Here is an 18399-nt window from a genome sequence, read left to right as displayed (position 1 = left end):
TGTCAAAGTACTCTTGAGTTTGTGTTTCACTTTTCTTTACAATTTCCACTAGAGAATGTAACAAAGTGAGAATCTCCATTTGTCCTTTTTTAAGATCTTTAACATCTTTTTTGTGTTATCTTTCAAGACCTTCAATATCTTTTTGTAAAGAAGATATTCTCTCTTCAATATCTGTTTATCTTTTTCTAGAACATTTTCTCCTTCTTCCTAACTTTTTTCCTCCATCTCCATGTATTTTTTTTGAAGTATTCTGATACCATTTCTTTTTTTGATGCGGCAATAGTAACTAAATGGAGCTTTTGAAAAACATAATATTTAATTAGTATTGTATACAAAATACTTTCTTTTTATGAGATTTGAAATACTCAGATAATCCTAGTTAGGAGTTATCATTGACATAGTTTAATGAGATCATATAAGTGATATGGGCTTATCACTGATAGACTCCGTTACTGATAGACCAATATCACAGATATTGATAAACTATGTTGTTGATAGATTCCTTCCCTACATTTATTTGTGTGTTTCAATAGATATAATACTTCTATCATTGATATTTGTCTATCATTGACATACCAATATCATTGATAGACTTGTATCACAATTAATAATGGAAAACTTAGAAACTTACATTTCGTTTCGAGAAGATGTTATCATTAAGATCTTGCCAATCTGGTTGCTTTGTTGTTCCCCAATTCAAGATTCTTGGAATCGTTTCCTATTCTTTTTGTGAACCCTTCAGAAAGTTTAGGAAGTATTTCATATGCCCAATAAGCTAAAACTATGGGGACTCCTTGCAGATAGACAGCTGGTTTGTTTTTACTCTTAATAGATTTCTTAATAAACTCAACAGTAAGAGTATAAGATAGTCTTCCCCATGGATAATTCCTAAACTTCTCCTTATCATTCAACATCTTAGACATGCTTCCAATCCATACAGTTATGACATTGTTTTGGAATCAACAATTTTTCTAGCAAATAAATATTAACAAGTTTTTCTATTTTTCTTTCATCACTGTAGTGACTAGAAAAATAGTCAAATGCACTATTCACATTTTCCCTAGTGATGCTTGTATAATTTCTAAAATATTCTTGTCTAATTTATGAATCTTTTTCTTCAGTTTCATCTAAAACATCTTCAACAGGGTATTCATCACAATTAATCCAATAATCAAACAAAAACTTCTCAACCCAAACTCTACCATGTTACCTTCAATGATGAAAAGAATAACATTGTTATCAGTAGAGACACATTGTTTTCTAATCAAATGTGCTAAAAGTTGTAAAGGTACTTTGGACATTTTTAAACCTAACAAATGCCTAAATGGTCATTCCTTAAATAAAGATAGACATGTAGAATCTAAACCCCCTTATGGTCTATCACTTCCAACTTGACATAAATTGTGACTTTCAGAGTGGAGTTCCAACTTTCTTTAGTGATTTTTTTGCCTATTTAAACAAAAAAGAAAATATATCTTATAAATATTCTACAGAATAACTTAGAAATAGATATATAGTAAATATATAGTAAATACCTTCTCTTTTTTCATCTTTTTTTGCTTGATGGTTACTCAACTTCTAAGGATCTTGTTAGGCCTGCACACTTGATATTTTTTAATAATAAAAGCCCAAATGATGAAACTGGTCCGTTTTTGCTGATCCAACCGTGATCACCCAAGTTATTTTGCCCCAAATCAATTTTGGTTGGTAGAAAACTTGGTTCTGTTTGTTCCACGATATTCCAACTGATGTGCAACAGGTGGAATAATCCACTATCTTCTGCCTGATGGAGGAAATGCTTTATGCTCTGATGGGAAATTAATTTTAGACTAATTACTTTCTTTCTCTCTCACGTTCTCTCTACTGTTTGCAGAAAAACTTTTGCTAACCCTTTTCTCTCTGATTATTTTCGTGTGATTGCCGAAAGAATGAAGAAGAAGAAGAACATGCAATTTTGTAATGAGAAAGAATAGAAAGAAATCTACACGATGATATACGTGGTTCGGCAATACAATGCCTACATCCACGGGAAGGAGAAGAATTTTATTCAAGAGCTAAGTCACACTTTTCTTTACAGATCTTGTAGCTTTCTTGTAAGCTTCTGTAAGTTTGTTTCTACAAATTGTAAATGATGCATATTTATACATTTTGTCTGATATAAGTAGTTATATAACAAACTGTATAGAAAATGTAAAAGGCTGTTGAATAAACGATTGTATGCTTGAGCTTATTTTATTTCAAATCTCCACCTTAAGCTCAACATGCAAGCTCTTCTCCTTTTAGCTAAATATCTCCCAATGGTGACAAATTAGTGTTACCGTCAGGCTATATTCATTTAATCTGATGGTGTCTTTGCACCGTCGGCTGAAGTTTTATCTCCTGACGGTCTTTATAAGTTAGGATTGTTGGGATAAGCGACCTTGCCCAGACGGAGTGTTTCTATCGTTGGGATTTAGTGGCTTTTCCCGACCCTGGATCGTCGAATGGTTTCTTAGAGTCGGAAAAAACTGAAAACCCATCAAATTATGCTTTTTCTTGACCTCTTGAATTGTTGGGATTATATATTTAACTATCGAATTTAACTTTTTTTTTTTTTTAAATTTTCTATATCTAAATCTGTTTTTTTTTTTAAATGTCATACCTGTTTGAATCTTACAAATATCAGTCAAACTAAAATAAAATTGTCAAAATTAAGTAATATCCACAATAGTAAATAATATATAGAAAATATGTTTGAATCAAGAAATTGTCAAGTAAACAACTTACTAATACTATTCATTTTAAATATGCCATAACATCTAGAATTTCTTAACTCCAAATTAAGATTACATAACAAACTACCTATAAAACACAATTCTACATTCTAACTACGCTTGTCGGCATCTTCAATATAAATCTCGAGATACTTGCAAAATACAAATTTAAATAAGTTTAATGCTCACTATACCACCATTCTCAAAATGAATATAGAATTTAAAACTCAACTAAGAACATTAATGAATTGAAACAAACCAACTCAAACTTGCATATTTCAATCTCAAACTCAATATAGAACTTAAAACCCAACTTAAATTTAATCATAATTATACGTTTACCTCTATATCAACTTCAAAACCAATATAAGACCACTTTAACTTCACATCAACCAGTATTTACATATTTTAAACTCAAATTCAATATAAAAATAACAATCTCAACATAATTAGACAATCACTCTGTTCCCTCCTCCCAACCTATTTTAACCACATACTCAAAAAAGCATATATCCATCTCAAATTTATTCTCAACAATATAGAACTTAAAACTCAACTGAGAATATAACGAATTGAAACAAACCAAATCATATCTACATATTTCAATCTCAAACCTAATATAGAACTTAAAACCCAACTTAAGCCCAACCAACTTTAACAGACTCGAAACTTACGTCGTTAATAAACTCCAGACTTGATCAAAAAAAAAAAAAATTTGTATATACCGAACTACTTCTATTACTACTAAAGTGTAGCAAGAGTGGTAAGTGTGTGGTCGAACCATAGAGATGTGTTGAATTAGTTCATTTTAAATTAAAATTGACTTTTAAAAAATAGTAAAAACGAGGTTTACATTTTTGGTTGAAATTTGAATAACATGCAACAAAATAAATTGCTAGGGATAAATGTAAGTCGTAATTGATTCATCTAATTTTCATATCAAGTAAACATTCAATGTAATTTCAATCATCGTTTTCTACCAATTGACTATGCTAACGAATTATGCGTGCATAGCTACTAAATTGATGTGATTTAATTAATCTTTACAGAGGCCAATAATCAATTAAATCAAAATCAATCAAGCATCTTAATTAATAATTAAGGCTGGAAAGACCGTGCCCTAACTAATCTGCATGCTCCTGGATTCAATTGGGTTCTTAGCGACCATAAAGAACTAGAAACACATGTATTAAGTTTTAGGATTCAACTATGTTGATTAAGTGTTAAGAAAAGCCATGGTCAAATAACTAAGTATTCTTCAAATCTAAATTAAACATGCTTATAAGGATTCAAGGTTAGCCTGTAAAGCTAAACATACATGTTCAATTGTTGTTACAGGGGTAAATTCAAGCATAGACGAACTACTAGAAAACGTGCAAACTTGAAATTAACTAGCAAAGAATTGTAATTATGATAGAGGCGTCAACAACACAAAAATGCAAATCTAATTCAACTGAGATTTAAAGAAAGCATAATTTTGAATTTTAAACATCAAATTAGGCAGAAAAATCAAGAGTTAAATTAATTCCTTATTCTAAGAACTAGATAGAAAATTACCTTATTGACTCATAGGCAAACCCATACAATCCAATCTGTGCTTATAATCTAAAATTAAACTAAAAACTAGCCTAATGAAATTGAAAACATAAAGAGGGAAGAAGAAAGTTCGACCTCTCCTCGACCTCCATTAGAATTCAGCCTCCTTTAACCTAAAATTGAAGGAGAATATTTACGAAAACAGGACAACGTTGCAACGCTAGAGCTAACGTTCCAACGCTGAGGTGGCTGATCAAGAACGTCAGGGTGAAGAAGTCTAACGCTCACTTGCACGGGCGCGATGCTTCTCGTTCGTCAAAGCATGTAGCATTGTAACACTGATGGATAACATTGCAATGCTACCCATTTTCTCTTACAACGTTGGGCGAGTATCAGGCTAAGCCAATCCATAAGCGTTGCGATGCTGAAATAGGGGCATTTTGGTCTTTTTGACTTTTTTGAAGCCTAGATGCTCAAATCACCTCTAAATTACTTCAAATTAACCCCGATCAGCTTCAAATTGGCGATTCTACACCTTAGTTGCTCAGTACCTACAAAATAGGAAAATAAAAACGTAAAATCCGATAACGACCTCAAATTAAGCTAGGAATAATAGCTCTTTTAAGAGCTATCGAACTCATATCTACATATTTCAATCTCAAACCTAATATAAAACTTAAAACCCAACTTAAACCCAACCAACTCATATCTACATATTTCAATCTTAAACCTAAGTTTATTCAAACTCCTTCCCCCACTTATATTTTAACCACAAACTCAATGTAACATGAACCCATCTCAAAAGTATTGTCAATCTCAATATACAAATAACTTAATATTCAAATCAATCCGTATTTACACATTTTAAACTCAAATTTCAATATACAAATAACAATGTCAACATAATTAGCCCCTCCACCACTTATAGCATATACCCATCTCAAAATTATTCTCAATCCTAATATACAAACAAACATAATTAAGAATCGAAACAAACCAACACATATCTATATTTACTTAAACTTATATCTACATTTACTTAAACAAGCCAACTTACCTCCCCCCTCCCCTCCAAATTATTCTCAATCCCAATATACAAAACAACATAATTAAGAATTGAAACAAACCAACACATAAGAATTGAAACACCCTTTACCAACTTTAGACCCAACATAAGAATATGAACAAATTCAAATGAAGTTTATTGAATCCTCCCTCCCGATTACTTATTTTTAGCACAAACTCACTATAGCATATACCCCATGGCAAAATTATTCTCATTCCCAATATAGAATCCATTGAGCTACCAAGGGGACCTTATGAACTTGTAGCTTGAAGCATCAATGGTAAGTGAATAACTGACTAAACTCTTTAATCATATTATCCACCATCTGTTAACTGTCGGGCACTCCACTAAAGACCGATAGATGTCCTCTTCGCACTATAGATATATTTCTGTGTCCACTAGATATAACCAATCAATAGTATGATGACCCTTCACAAATCGTTCGTAAGTACAGTTGGACCAAATTATCATTTTGCCCCTGTAGTTACATATAACTCCTTAAGTACCACTGATTCCTCTAATGAACAATAGATCATAGTCCCACTATGACTAAAACCCTCTTGGACTAAGAGAGGGTGTGGCGCCACATTGTTCAAGACCCGGAATCAGCCCTTATGGGAGCAATTTATCTACTTACTTCTGTTTCGGGGAATGAGTGAATTCTATCTCGTGTAGCTGAGTTTCTAGCTCTCTAATAAGACGAATCCCCAAAATGATAGGCTTATTGAGTTGGCGATCTGGCCACTCTCACCTATATAAATCGAAGGACCACCCTCATAGGCAAGAGTTCATAACTCATTCAGGATTAAGGTCATGTTACCTATAGTCATCCTAGTTAAATGAAAGTATTAATTATGAACGACGTTATATAACAAGACTAAACATTTCGTGTTCCAGTCTTATACAAACTCCTTTGTATAGAGTATCCCCACTCACATGTCTAATACATGAATGATCATCATTTGTAGCACTTTACAACATTTGTAACACCTTCAAAGTGGGCCACACTAGTAGTGTCACCAGGATAAGGTATCCCTCCTTTATCCATATACTATAGACCATTTAGATTATCACTTAAAGCACGATCCACTTGTATGTCTCCACATACATGCTTAAGTTACAACGATAACCATGGATCTTAGTTTATTGGTTTGTGGTTAATGCAAGTAATATATCTCATATTTCATAGACTGAAGTGAATAAAATATCATATATCAATCATCTCAGATTGTCTTCTTGCTTCCAGTTCGTCCAATCTAACCAATCTAGCCTTTAAGGATTCTATCTCTTGTTGTTGCTCCTCTATAATTTTCAACGAGGATGCACTGGACAATGCTTTATTTATTTTTTGTTTTTTTACCCTTTATGTCCTACCAAGGCGCACTCTTATGCTCAACACCTGCTCGCATATTTCTTCTTCCAATATTGGTTCAAACCCTTCTTGAGTGGAGGCTTCTCTCAGCTCGACCATATGACTCTACATCAATAATTGAGACTAATTATTATATGAAAGTTGTATATAAATAAAGTTATATTGCATAATAAAAACTTACATATGCATCATTAGTGGCTTGAATAACAAACTAGTTATCACTCTTTGAGTGTATATGCTTAAATAAGTCTACTAGGTCCATTCTTTGACCGTTGGGTCCTTTATATAAAATAATTCACATAGAAGATATTAATAATACTTTCTTAGAAATCAAATATAGAAATACTTTTATTTTTATCGTGGTTTCTCGTATGCGTATGAAAGTCTTAGAACCAGCTATATGAGTGAACTTTAGAGCTGACCGATTCCTTTGATTAGTCTTTGCCACTTTCTAAGAAAATGAGAAATTAAGAGGAAATTAGTAATTGAAATGTAAGTAAAAAAAAAAAGACACAAAAGTTCTTACTTTCTATTCGATGGATTCAAACTTGGTGCATAAAAAGTGCCAATCTTCGATGGCGTCTTTAAGTCGATCAGGTGGGTGTACTCGTGCCTCTTCAGGACTTGTATATTTTTTATAGTGTTTGTGTAGTTCCCCCTATACTCTTTGAACGATTTTTTCGTCTATTCATCGATGAAATCATGGACCAGTTGGTTGGACAAGTCAAATACAAAATGATTCTGAACGAAAAAAAAAGCTAATTTGTATCTCTGCAGATGCATATATATAATTTGTAAAATATCGAATAACCATCTTACCAATAATTGACTTTAAACTAGTTCTCTAGTTTCTATCGGTACCTCTCTCCATGTTCCATAACGAGCAGAAAAAGATTCCCGAATGTTGTTACCAATGATATTGCTAAATTTTGTTGCATTATTGCAAATTGGTTTCTCCTATACAGGGTCGATCTCGATAGGAATTCTCTCAAATTGTTGGACATATTTATCCAAATCAACATTTCGAGAGTATCCGCGTCCAATCCTATTAGTCGTACAACTAGCCTCTAAAGAAATTATACGTCGTTAGTTTAATTAAACATTAGTTTATATATAAATTATCGATTATGGATCTAAAATAAAATGTGGATATAAAATAACCTGAATTATCTCCTACAGTGGATAATGCGCTGATATGCTCGGACTCTAAATACTCCACTACTGTCTTCTCATCAGTATGACCTACCATTGTTCCTATGCAAACAACAATATATATGTTATACAATAATATGTAAGTTATTAAATGAAAAAGATGATACATATTTACAGGGTTATTTCATATCATTAAGATGTTCATCGAAACTAAAACTCCTATTAGAAGATGATTATACATTCTCTTCCTTGTCATTTATGAAGTCATCATCAACTCGTTGAATTAATTGTTCTTCTACGACTATTGAATCAACATCAACTCTACATAAACTGATATCATTTATTGATTCATCGATTATACAAGTAATACTATTCACAACTTCTAATAACTCATGTTGGTCATTATCACGTTCTTCTACTTTTGGCATATCCCACATACGCTTGTTTTGGACTACTTGTACTACTTTCCAATTATTATCATATTTGGGATCGTTGATGTAAAACACTTGTTTAGCTTGACTGACAAATACAAAAGGCTCGTTAACAAACCAAGTGACGAGCTGTATTAATTGAAATATACCCCAAATCTATGTTTACTCTATTGGTCTTTTTAGGGTCTGTATCAAATCAGATACAATTAAACATAATTACACGTCTTCTCTTAGAATACTGGAAGTCTAATACTTCATTGACAACACCATAGAAATTATGGAGATCTCCTCCACCTTCACTTTTTAAAGGCACCATGATCCCGCTATTTTGTGTACTCCGACAATTATCACACTCAATAATATGATAGCATATTCCATTAACAATACATCCACTATATGAACGAACTTCTGAAATTGGCCCCATCACTAGTGAATATATATCATCAAACATATCTCCATTTTCATGCAATGAAAGAACTTGTTAATTCAGTACAACACAATAGATCTTAAAAACTAATGTCACATGAACTAATTCATTTTAATTTTTACTTGTCTTTAAACTCATACTTACATGAGATTTGAACCAATGGGAAAGCCTCATTGGTGCCTTATGTATAAATCATCTTGATTTTAAGCTTCATGCCGAATTAGTTTCAAATATTGCCTATAAGAAAGAGACGTGTCTCAATTTTTTATTTCACACTTTGCATCAAAATCATCAACTACAATAGAATGTTTAAAACATACTTTTGATAAGATTTTATTTCCATACAATTGTTCAAGATGTACCAATGTGAACTGCATTTCTCTTTTCTCAATAATGTCCTTACTCTTGGTGCTCTTAATGGTCGCACATTTTGTCTGAACATTGAAAATTCTCCACATATCTCATTTTCTGGAAGTCTATCATCATTTCTTTCATCTTTATTGAATCTCATCTCAATTTCAATTATGTACAAAGAACAAAATACCAATAATTCATTCATTATATATGCTTCTTCTTTCGATAGGGTACATCTAACTATAACTAACTGGACCTGCAACTTTTGTTTCATAGGGAAAATGGACTACTAGGTACACCATTACATAAAAAAAATGTCGGTAGAAATATTTTTTTCTAACTTACAAAGTATGATTATATTGTCTCTTTGTAATCGATCCAAATCCCATATAGATATTGTTTTTGCACATAGATCAAATAAAAATTTGTATAACTCAACGAAAACAATGGACACGTCTTCGAACACCAATTGGAAGAAGTCTCTGAAGCAGAACATGTCATTAGTAGTCAATGTGTATGCAGCGTGATATATTTGATACAAACCCATAAGGAAATTTGACTGATTTCATCCACTTATAAATGCAACCTTGTCATTAGATGTCAATATGTATGCAACGTGTGGCTTTATAACTTTATCTCCTACCTTTTGTAGGTGTAGTTCTTTTTGTATATTTAGATCTTCTAAATCCAAACGAGCATTAGTTATATCCTTATTCTTTCCTTCAATATTTAACAATGTGCCTACCAAACTATCACAAATATTCTTTTCAATATGCATAACATCCAACTTATGTCTCAATAAAAGTTTCGACCAATATGAAAATTGGAAAAATATACTTTTTTTATTCCAATTTAAACTTCGGTTCTGTTTTTTTATCATGTTTCTCTGGATGTTTGCTAAGCACAGAGAAATTTAACAAGTTCACCTCTCGTAAGATATCTTCTCTATCCATGAAAACTAGAGGAGGTCTACGTTCCACTTTTTCATCATATTGTTTGCTCTTTCGTCAACTGTGATTATCTGGAAGATAATGTCAATGCCCCATAAAACATTGTTTTCTTCTTAGCCTTAATGATAATGTATCTTCTTTACAAATAGGACATGCTTGATAACCTTTGGTACTCCATCCAGATAGGTCATCATATGCAGGAAAGTCATTAATAGTCCACAATAAGCTCGCACATAGTTGAAAGTATTCGTTGCTAACATAATCATAAGTGTGCACACCATCATTCCATAAATCTTTTAACTCTTCAATCAATGGTTTGTAAGTAAATATTAATTTCTTTTCCAGAAGATTTTGGCCTAGGTATAAGAAGGGAGACAATGAAATTTATCTTTTTAATGAATTTTCAAGGTGATAAATTATAAGGAATGAGTACCACTGGCCACATACTATACAAAGTACTCATATTCCCGAATGGGTTGAAGCCATCTGAAGCTAGTCCTAAACGAACATTTTGTGGGTCTAAAGAAAACTGAGGAAACTCACGATAAAAATGCTTCCACCCTTCAGCATCATCTTGATGTTGCAACACTTCATTAGTTTCAACACGTTTATCTTTATGCCACCTCATTTCAGGTACAATATGTTTAGATACTCACTTCAATCTTGATATTAAAGGAAAATGTTGTAAAATTTTATGTGAAATCTTTTTACTTTTTCCATAATCAACTTTGTACCGAGATTTACCACATACTGGATACTGTTGCAAATCGACAAATTCTTTCCAATATAGGATTCAATCGTATTTGCAAGCATGAATAGACTCATAACCTAGTCTTAAGTCACGTAATTCTCTTTTAGCTTCATAAAATGAATTAGGTATAGATGCTCCAATGGGAAATGCTTCTTTTAACAATTCAAGTAACAAATCAAAAGACTTGTTAGTCTAATTGCTAAGAACCTTAATATGCATCAACTTCACCAAGAACAACAGTGAAGAGAAATTTGTACAACTAGGGTACAACTGGTTTTGTGCTTCATTTATTAAGTCTTCAAATAAGCTTGAATTGTTATCTCTTTCTTGGGCATTGGTGTGTATCTCATTCTTGTTTTCTTTTTCATTTACATCGACAATTGGACACTGTAGATCATTTATAATATTCAAAATTTCATTTTTTTCATCTATAACATTCATCTCTATCGTACTTAATCCATCATCATGGGTCGATTGAGATGTATGACTCTCGTATCCCCTAGATAAGTTGACTGGGTCTCCATGATATATTCATTGATGATATGATGGAGAAATTACATTAATGAATAAATGTCGTTCAACTCCATTTATCGGCCCCCACATTGCATTCATATATTTTCTACATGGACATCTCGTTTTTCTCGAGTTATTAACATGAAGTTTTGCAACTTCAAGGAATCGATATACTCCTTCTACATACTCAGTTGATAACTTGTTCCTAATCTTAATCCACTCTTTATCCATTCTTAATAATATATGCGATAAGTTGAACCTATATGATTTAGACAATAAGCTGTAATTTTAATAATATAATAAAAATGGTCTATGAAACCTAAAAGCTTCTTATTTTATGTCTTTCAATCCCATCGAAGGAAATTTGAAAAGCCTCTACCAAACTCATTATAGAAAATGATCATAATGAGAAAAGGTGGTCAACACTATTGGTCAATGTAATGGCCATCTCTATTGTGATCTTCATTTTTCTCACCCAAAAACACCCCAAACAATGAAAATGGAAAAAACATAACACAATTTTTTTAGAGATGGTTATCACATTAGACTATGATAGACATGGTCATCATTTAATCGATATGTTATAAAATGAGGTAATGTATTTAGACGTAAGCAAAATGTTAGATTTGTTGCATTTGTGGGAACGGGTCATTAACCATAAAGATATATGTAAATGAGTCATCCATACAAAAAAAAAAAAAAATGTTGAAATAGAAACTAACGATAAATATACATGTAAAGTGTTGGCTTCAATAACCAACATACAGACTAATCTTTGGTGAATGAAAGAGTTGAGATAGAGAACTTCACACAAGCACAGGAACTATAATTTATTTTATAATAAATCTTAAATTAATATATGTTATTTTGTTGAAAAAAATAACTTCTAAAAATAATATAAACTATATCAATTTAAAAAGAAATTCAAATTAATAAAAATAAATATGTTATATAAGTTAAAATTATATTAAATTAATAAATTGCCTCAAGGACAACATGATGTAAATTTAAGAAATTTCCAGATAGAAGTTCTACCAAACAAACACAATCATTCACGTATTTCCAACTATTTGCAGAAGCATTTCTATGAAACCAACATGAATATTTAAACATGTTGCACATCTACAATATCAAACATCGAGAAGTTTGGGCATCTAAAGATTCTTATTATCTACATTCCTAAAAAATAAACGACTCCTAAATACTTAGACAGATTACACAAACTACTTAAAAAGTATCATGATTGTTATTATTGGACCTTTGAACTTTCTACCGTAATAATTAAGAAAAATCAGACTATATGTCTATAAAATTTGAGTTAAATTGCATTTACATCAGTGACTTTTTCAAATTTAATAATTTTATCCGTAATGTAAAGTAGAACCATATGCAAACTTCAAGAGAAAATTATTGAATTTAAAAACTCAAGAATCCAAATACAATCTAACACCAAGTAAAAAACATTTCAACAATAAAAATCAAACCTCATCAATCTTAATATATTTAAGAGGATCATTAAAGGTCTAATTTTTCCACTCGTCAAACTTTGAATGTTTAATCTTTACATTAAAAATTCAAAAGTGAAATTCTAACAACCACAAGGGCAATTTTGCAAATTGTGCTAAATTTACGCAAATGTACACAACTTGAAAATGTACACAAATGGTACCAAAAAAAAATCAAACAACTTGAAGGAAAAAAAATGTACTCAAATGATCTACTTAATAAGTTTTATAGTACGTAAAAAGAAAAAGAAAAAGAAAAAGAAAAAAATGCAAAAAGAAAAAAAACGAAAAAGAAATAAAATAAAATGTAAACATCCCTCTGTAAAGAAGGAAAATGAAAAACGAAAAAGAAAAAAAGGAAAAAAAAATCATGGTACCAAAATCAGACGACGAGCGGACTGTGAACAAATAGTGAGTGGACAATGAGCGGACCGTGAGCGGACAGAGAATCTCAACTGTGGGTTTCAGAGAAGAAAGAATGAAGGAGAAGAAAAAAATGGAAGAAGAAGGAAAAGAAGAAACTGTTGGCGGTGGGGAGGGTTTTTAAATGAACTTTTTCCGATGGTCGTTTGGTCAACCGTCAGGATAAATACCCATCTTTCGACGATTAATCAAACACCATCGGCCTAATTACAAACTCCTGGCGGTCGCTCGAGTACCATTGTACGAACTCAACCTTATCTCGACTGTGTTCTTACACACCGTCGGCATAACTTTAGAATTACTCATAAGTTTTTTTTATTTAAATACCCATATCCCGACAATCGCTTGAATACCGTTGGCTGAAATACGAACTCTCAATGGTCGCTCGAATACCATGGGCGAACTCAACTATATTTCGACAATGTGCTTGCATACCGTTGGACAAAACTTGACAATTTTTCATAAATATTTTTATTTATATTTCTTATTTTTAAAAATTTAAACCTCGTCCGACGACGTTCCCCAAACTGTCGAGATAGGCGAACAAAAAATCTAAAAAATTTCTTTTTTAAATTAAGAATCGCCTGACAATTGCATCATCGTCGATGGAAGTAGAGACTCCCAACGGTCGCTCGAGGACTATCGGGATAGTTTTAGAATTTTTCATAAGGTTTTTTAATTTTCTATTAATTTTCTATTTTGTTACCACATGATGGATCAAAATCGTAGGGCGAAGGGACTTTCCCTTGATGGTGTTGCTCCGACCTTCGAGAGAACATTAAACTGCAATTTTCTCGTTTTTTTTTTTAAAAACTAAATAATTCTCGACAATTCTGGGACCGTCGAGATAGTTCAACAAGCTCCACGGTAGGTTCATCAATCGTCAGGATAGATTGGTTATCCCGACGTTGGTAAACTTTCTATTGGGATTGGGTTTTCTCTCGATGCCTCCATTTATCGTCGGAGGAAATGAGATTGCCCGACTCTTTTTTTGGCGTCGGAAAAAGTTTCGTTGAAAATAACCAAAATTCTTAGTGTGTGAGGGTAATTGACATGATTAAGGTTGAACCCCATTTGCTACAATTATTATACAAAAAAAAATCCATCTGCAGTGACACAACATCTCAATGCTACAGCTTTAAGCAACACTTCTTTGTCCTTGCATTTTGTTTCTCAAATTCACAAATCTGTACAAAAATATTGTTTAATTATAATTAATAATAATATATATATATATATATATATATATATATATAGATATATATATATATATATATATATATTGAAGATGGAGAATTCAATTATCAACCCAAAAAAAAAAAGGTAAAAGGTAATTTTATCCACTAAAAAAAGCTCAAATAATTAAACAGGATTTTACATATACGTCATAATTATTTCTGGCCATACTTTCTTCATTAGAATAGTTCAAACAATATATAACTGAATAAATATATATGAAAAAAAAAACCTTTTGGACCATAAATTTTAAATATACTTTTTGTTTGATCTTTAATTTTTAAAACGTTGTAATTTTAATACTTAAATTTTGAGTTTGATTTCAATTTAGTTTCTAAGTTTCAAAATGTTACATTTTTAGTCGAGTTTAATTTCAATTTGGTTATTAGTTTTCAAGATTTACACTTTTAATTTGGATTTTTACACAAATTACTCACTTTTTAGTTTTTGCATTAATGTATATTAATAATTAATTTTAAATAATAATGAAGTAAAAATTTAGAATTAATTTTAATAGTGGTAAAAATAGTGAGACTTAATTAATTATAATTCTTTTAAATTAATTTAAAAATATTAAAAGTAAGTATATTGAGGTTAAATTGTAACATTTTGAAATTTAAAGATTAAAAGAAATTATGAAATTTTAAAATGTAGGAACAAAATAGAAATTAAATTCAAAATTTGAGAATAAAAAAGATATATTTTTCATATATATATATATATCGATGTCAAAAGGAAAATTCCGTCTCCTTTCTTGAGGACGAATTAGTTGAAACTACACATCTGAAAAACTCAAAATCAAGGTGCTAAAAAATAGTCATTGATGTCTCAAAATTACAAACAAATGAAAAGGGATTTCTCTTTTCTTTTCTATTTTTATTAATTGTTTTTTAAAGTTCATTGAATCCACATCATAAATTTTGAAATAGCTCCAAATAAACGCGTCCCACAAAAAGATCTCAACAGTTCATCACAAAGACGGCACCTTTTTTCTTTAAAAATTCCACACGCTTCTATGTCTCTCTTCATCTTTTCTTCGATTAAGACTAATCTAATAGAAGATGGATAAACTTAATTTCTTCCAACATCGTCACTAGTCGGGTGGGGAATATACTCATTAAAAATATATATATCGAAGATGACGATCGAGAACCAAAATTATAAGTAATTTAATCAACCTATACAAATCTGTAGGTATTTAAAGCACTATCCAACATCAACCTACGTCCATATGTCAGAACCTCCAATTTTAAGGAATGATCCATACATAATGATGACTCTAGTCTTTATTTGTCACATCATACTAAATCAATCCAAATTCATCTGGAAAATATGGGAAGCTTCCTAAATTTAAGAAGGATTGAATACTATGATCTAATTTCAAAATAAACATAATCATGATGAAGGTAGGTTTAGTGAAATGCATGCACCATTTTTATTTGAGGCAAAACCTCAAGACCTAATCTTCCTTAATTTTATTTATGTGGCAAAACCAAAAACATTAAATTTCATTTGTAGGATCCATTTTATTATAATGTTCTTTCTATTTTAAAATATATTACCTGATTTTTTTAGAACAACAATTACGAAGTGAGGAAATAAATCTTCGACTTCTAAGAATGGAGCATATGTCAATACTGAGCCATCAACTAGATTGACAAATTTCAAAAACTAATTAATTAAGAAAACTACTTAGCCATCTTTTTTTTAATTAAAAAAGAGTTTCAATATTTTTATTACTAAAACTAAAAAGATAATAAAAAATAAAATTCCTATCACATTCAATGAGAATACACACATTTGAAATTTTATATTAAACAAATTTGATATTCATTTGATAATATATATATATATATTTAACCGGATGACTAAGTGTACTCGAAAATCTCAATTAGATTGACGCATTCATAACAACCTCATCATTCTCCAAACCTAAATGTTGAATATTGTTCATATATGCTACTCCATTTACATGGAATCAAATCCCTAAATTTTACTATAAATAATAGGTAAATTGATTTTTTAGTATAAAAAAAAGATTAAGCTGTATAAATTTATTACAAAACTTAACCAGACCCAACTTTTAAATATGAAAATTATATCTATCTCAAAAAAATGAAAATTATATTTAAATTAAGGATTAGTTAAGAGTGATCCTTTTTCTTAATGTAATTTTTTCTCCGTGATGATGTTTTATTTTGTTTTCAATTCGGAAGGTAATATTTTAAGGTTTTGTTTGGTAACTATTTTATTTTTAGTTTTTGTATTTTTTTTAAAAAATTAAGCCTACTTTTTCTCTTTTCTTCCCATGATTTCCATCTTTATTTAGTACAATGGTTGAATTCTTAGATAAATTCCAAAAACAAAACAACTTTTTTTAGTTTTCAAATTTTGACTTGATTTTTAAACTATTAGTAAAAGGTAGGTGACAGATAAAAAAATTTGAAGATGAAAGTTGTGTCTATAGACTTAATTTTTTTAAAAAAAATGGTTACCAAAAAAAAGTCTAAAAGTTTTAATTTATTTCCTCATATTTTAACCTATATTTTTTTTAGGGTAAATGTCAATTTATACCCTTGAACTTTAGGTATTGTATTAATTTAAATCCTAAATTTATAATTGTATCAATTAAACCCTAAACTTCGGGATCGTATCGCTTTAAACCTCAAACTGATAATTGTATCAATTCAGACCTTGAAGTTTTATAAATGTAACGATTTAAACCATGAACTTTCATAATTGTATCAACTTAAACCCTCCATTATGTTTTATTTGGATACACTTATGAAGTTCATGGTCTAAATTGATATATTTATGAAAGTTCAAAGTCTAAATTGATACAATTATTAATTTAGGGATAAAATCGATATAACTCCCGAAGTTCAAGGTTAAAATTGATACAACTTCTAAAATTTAGGATTTAAATAGATATAATTTTTAGTTTTAGGGTTTAAATTGATACAATTCTAAAGTTTAGGAGTATAAATTGATATTTGTCCTACTTTTTAATTATACCTTCAGCTTGCTGAATAATAAAATTGACTTGTGAGACTTAAGTTCATCCAAAATTTTTAATTTTTTGATTTTTTTTAACAAATTTACTCCTCGTTTACCTGAGTTGATCATAACATTGATAACAATGAATCGAAGGTATAATTAAAAATTGTTAAAATATAAGAGAGTCTGTTTAATAAATTAAAAAAAATAAAATTAAACAGTAGAGACCAAATTGAAAAAATATTCAAACATTACGACTAAAAACATATATTTAACCAACTATATTTTATTAATTGAAAAATCTATTTTAAAGTTTTTTTTTATATTCATTGAAACTTGAAAGGTACATATAATATATACGAATTTCTTTTAGCACTCCTTTTTCAATTTGTATACACTAAAATATTCTATGAAGCAGAATGATGGTGAAGTTAGAAACCACTACTTTAATTAGGTGATTAGTCTCTCATTAATCTACTGTTGAATTTTACTTCACATGCAAGCTATATTAAAAAATTGTAGTTGTGCTATATATTAAATATTAAATAAAAATTAGGACATATAAGTGAATTCTTTTCCATTTTAATTAAAATTACATTTAGTCTTGAATTTTTGTGGTTTGTATTTTCTAAATTTTAAAAGTATCTCATAAATTTATGATTTTTCAAGTTTTTATTTAATAGGGTCACTAACAAATTTGAAAGATAAAAATTAATTGATCTATTAGATATAAATTTGATTTTATTGGGTCTAATAGTAAGGGTGTTAAGAAAATCCGATGATTTGAAAAAATAGATCAACCCAATCCAACTCGTACGGTTTGGGTTGGGTTATCAACTTTTTTGAGTTGAGTTGGGTTGCGTTCAAATAAATGAAAATTTTATGGGTTGGGTTGGTTTATGGGTTCACTTAAAATAACTCAAATCAACCCGA

General features: G+C 30.2%; 1 pseudogene; it reads right to left on the bottom strand.

The window, feature by feature from the left end:
• Positions 1–656: 656 nt before the first annotated feature.
• Positions 657–7976, bottom strand: LOC150032815 (uncharacterized; annotated as a pseudogene).
• Between the last annotated feature and the right edge of the window lie 10423 nt (positions 7977–18399).

The sequence above is a fragment of the Benincasa hispida genome, chromosome 11 (genome assembly GCF_027475165.1).
Source record: "Benincasa hispida cultivar pf3 chromosome 11, pf3_genome.v1.1, whole genome shotgun sequence".
NCBI lineage: Eukaryota > Viridiplantae > Streptophyta > Magnoliopsida > Cucurbitales > Cucurbitaceae > Benincasa > Benincasa hispida.
This window is presented reverse-complemented; position numbering and strand designations above follow the sequence as displayed.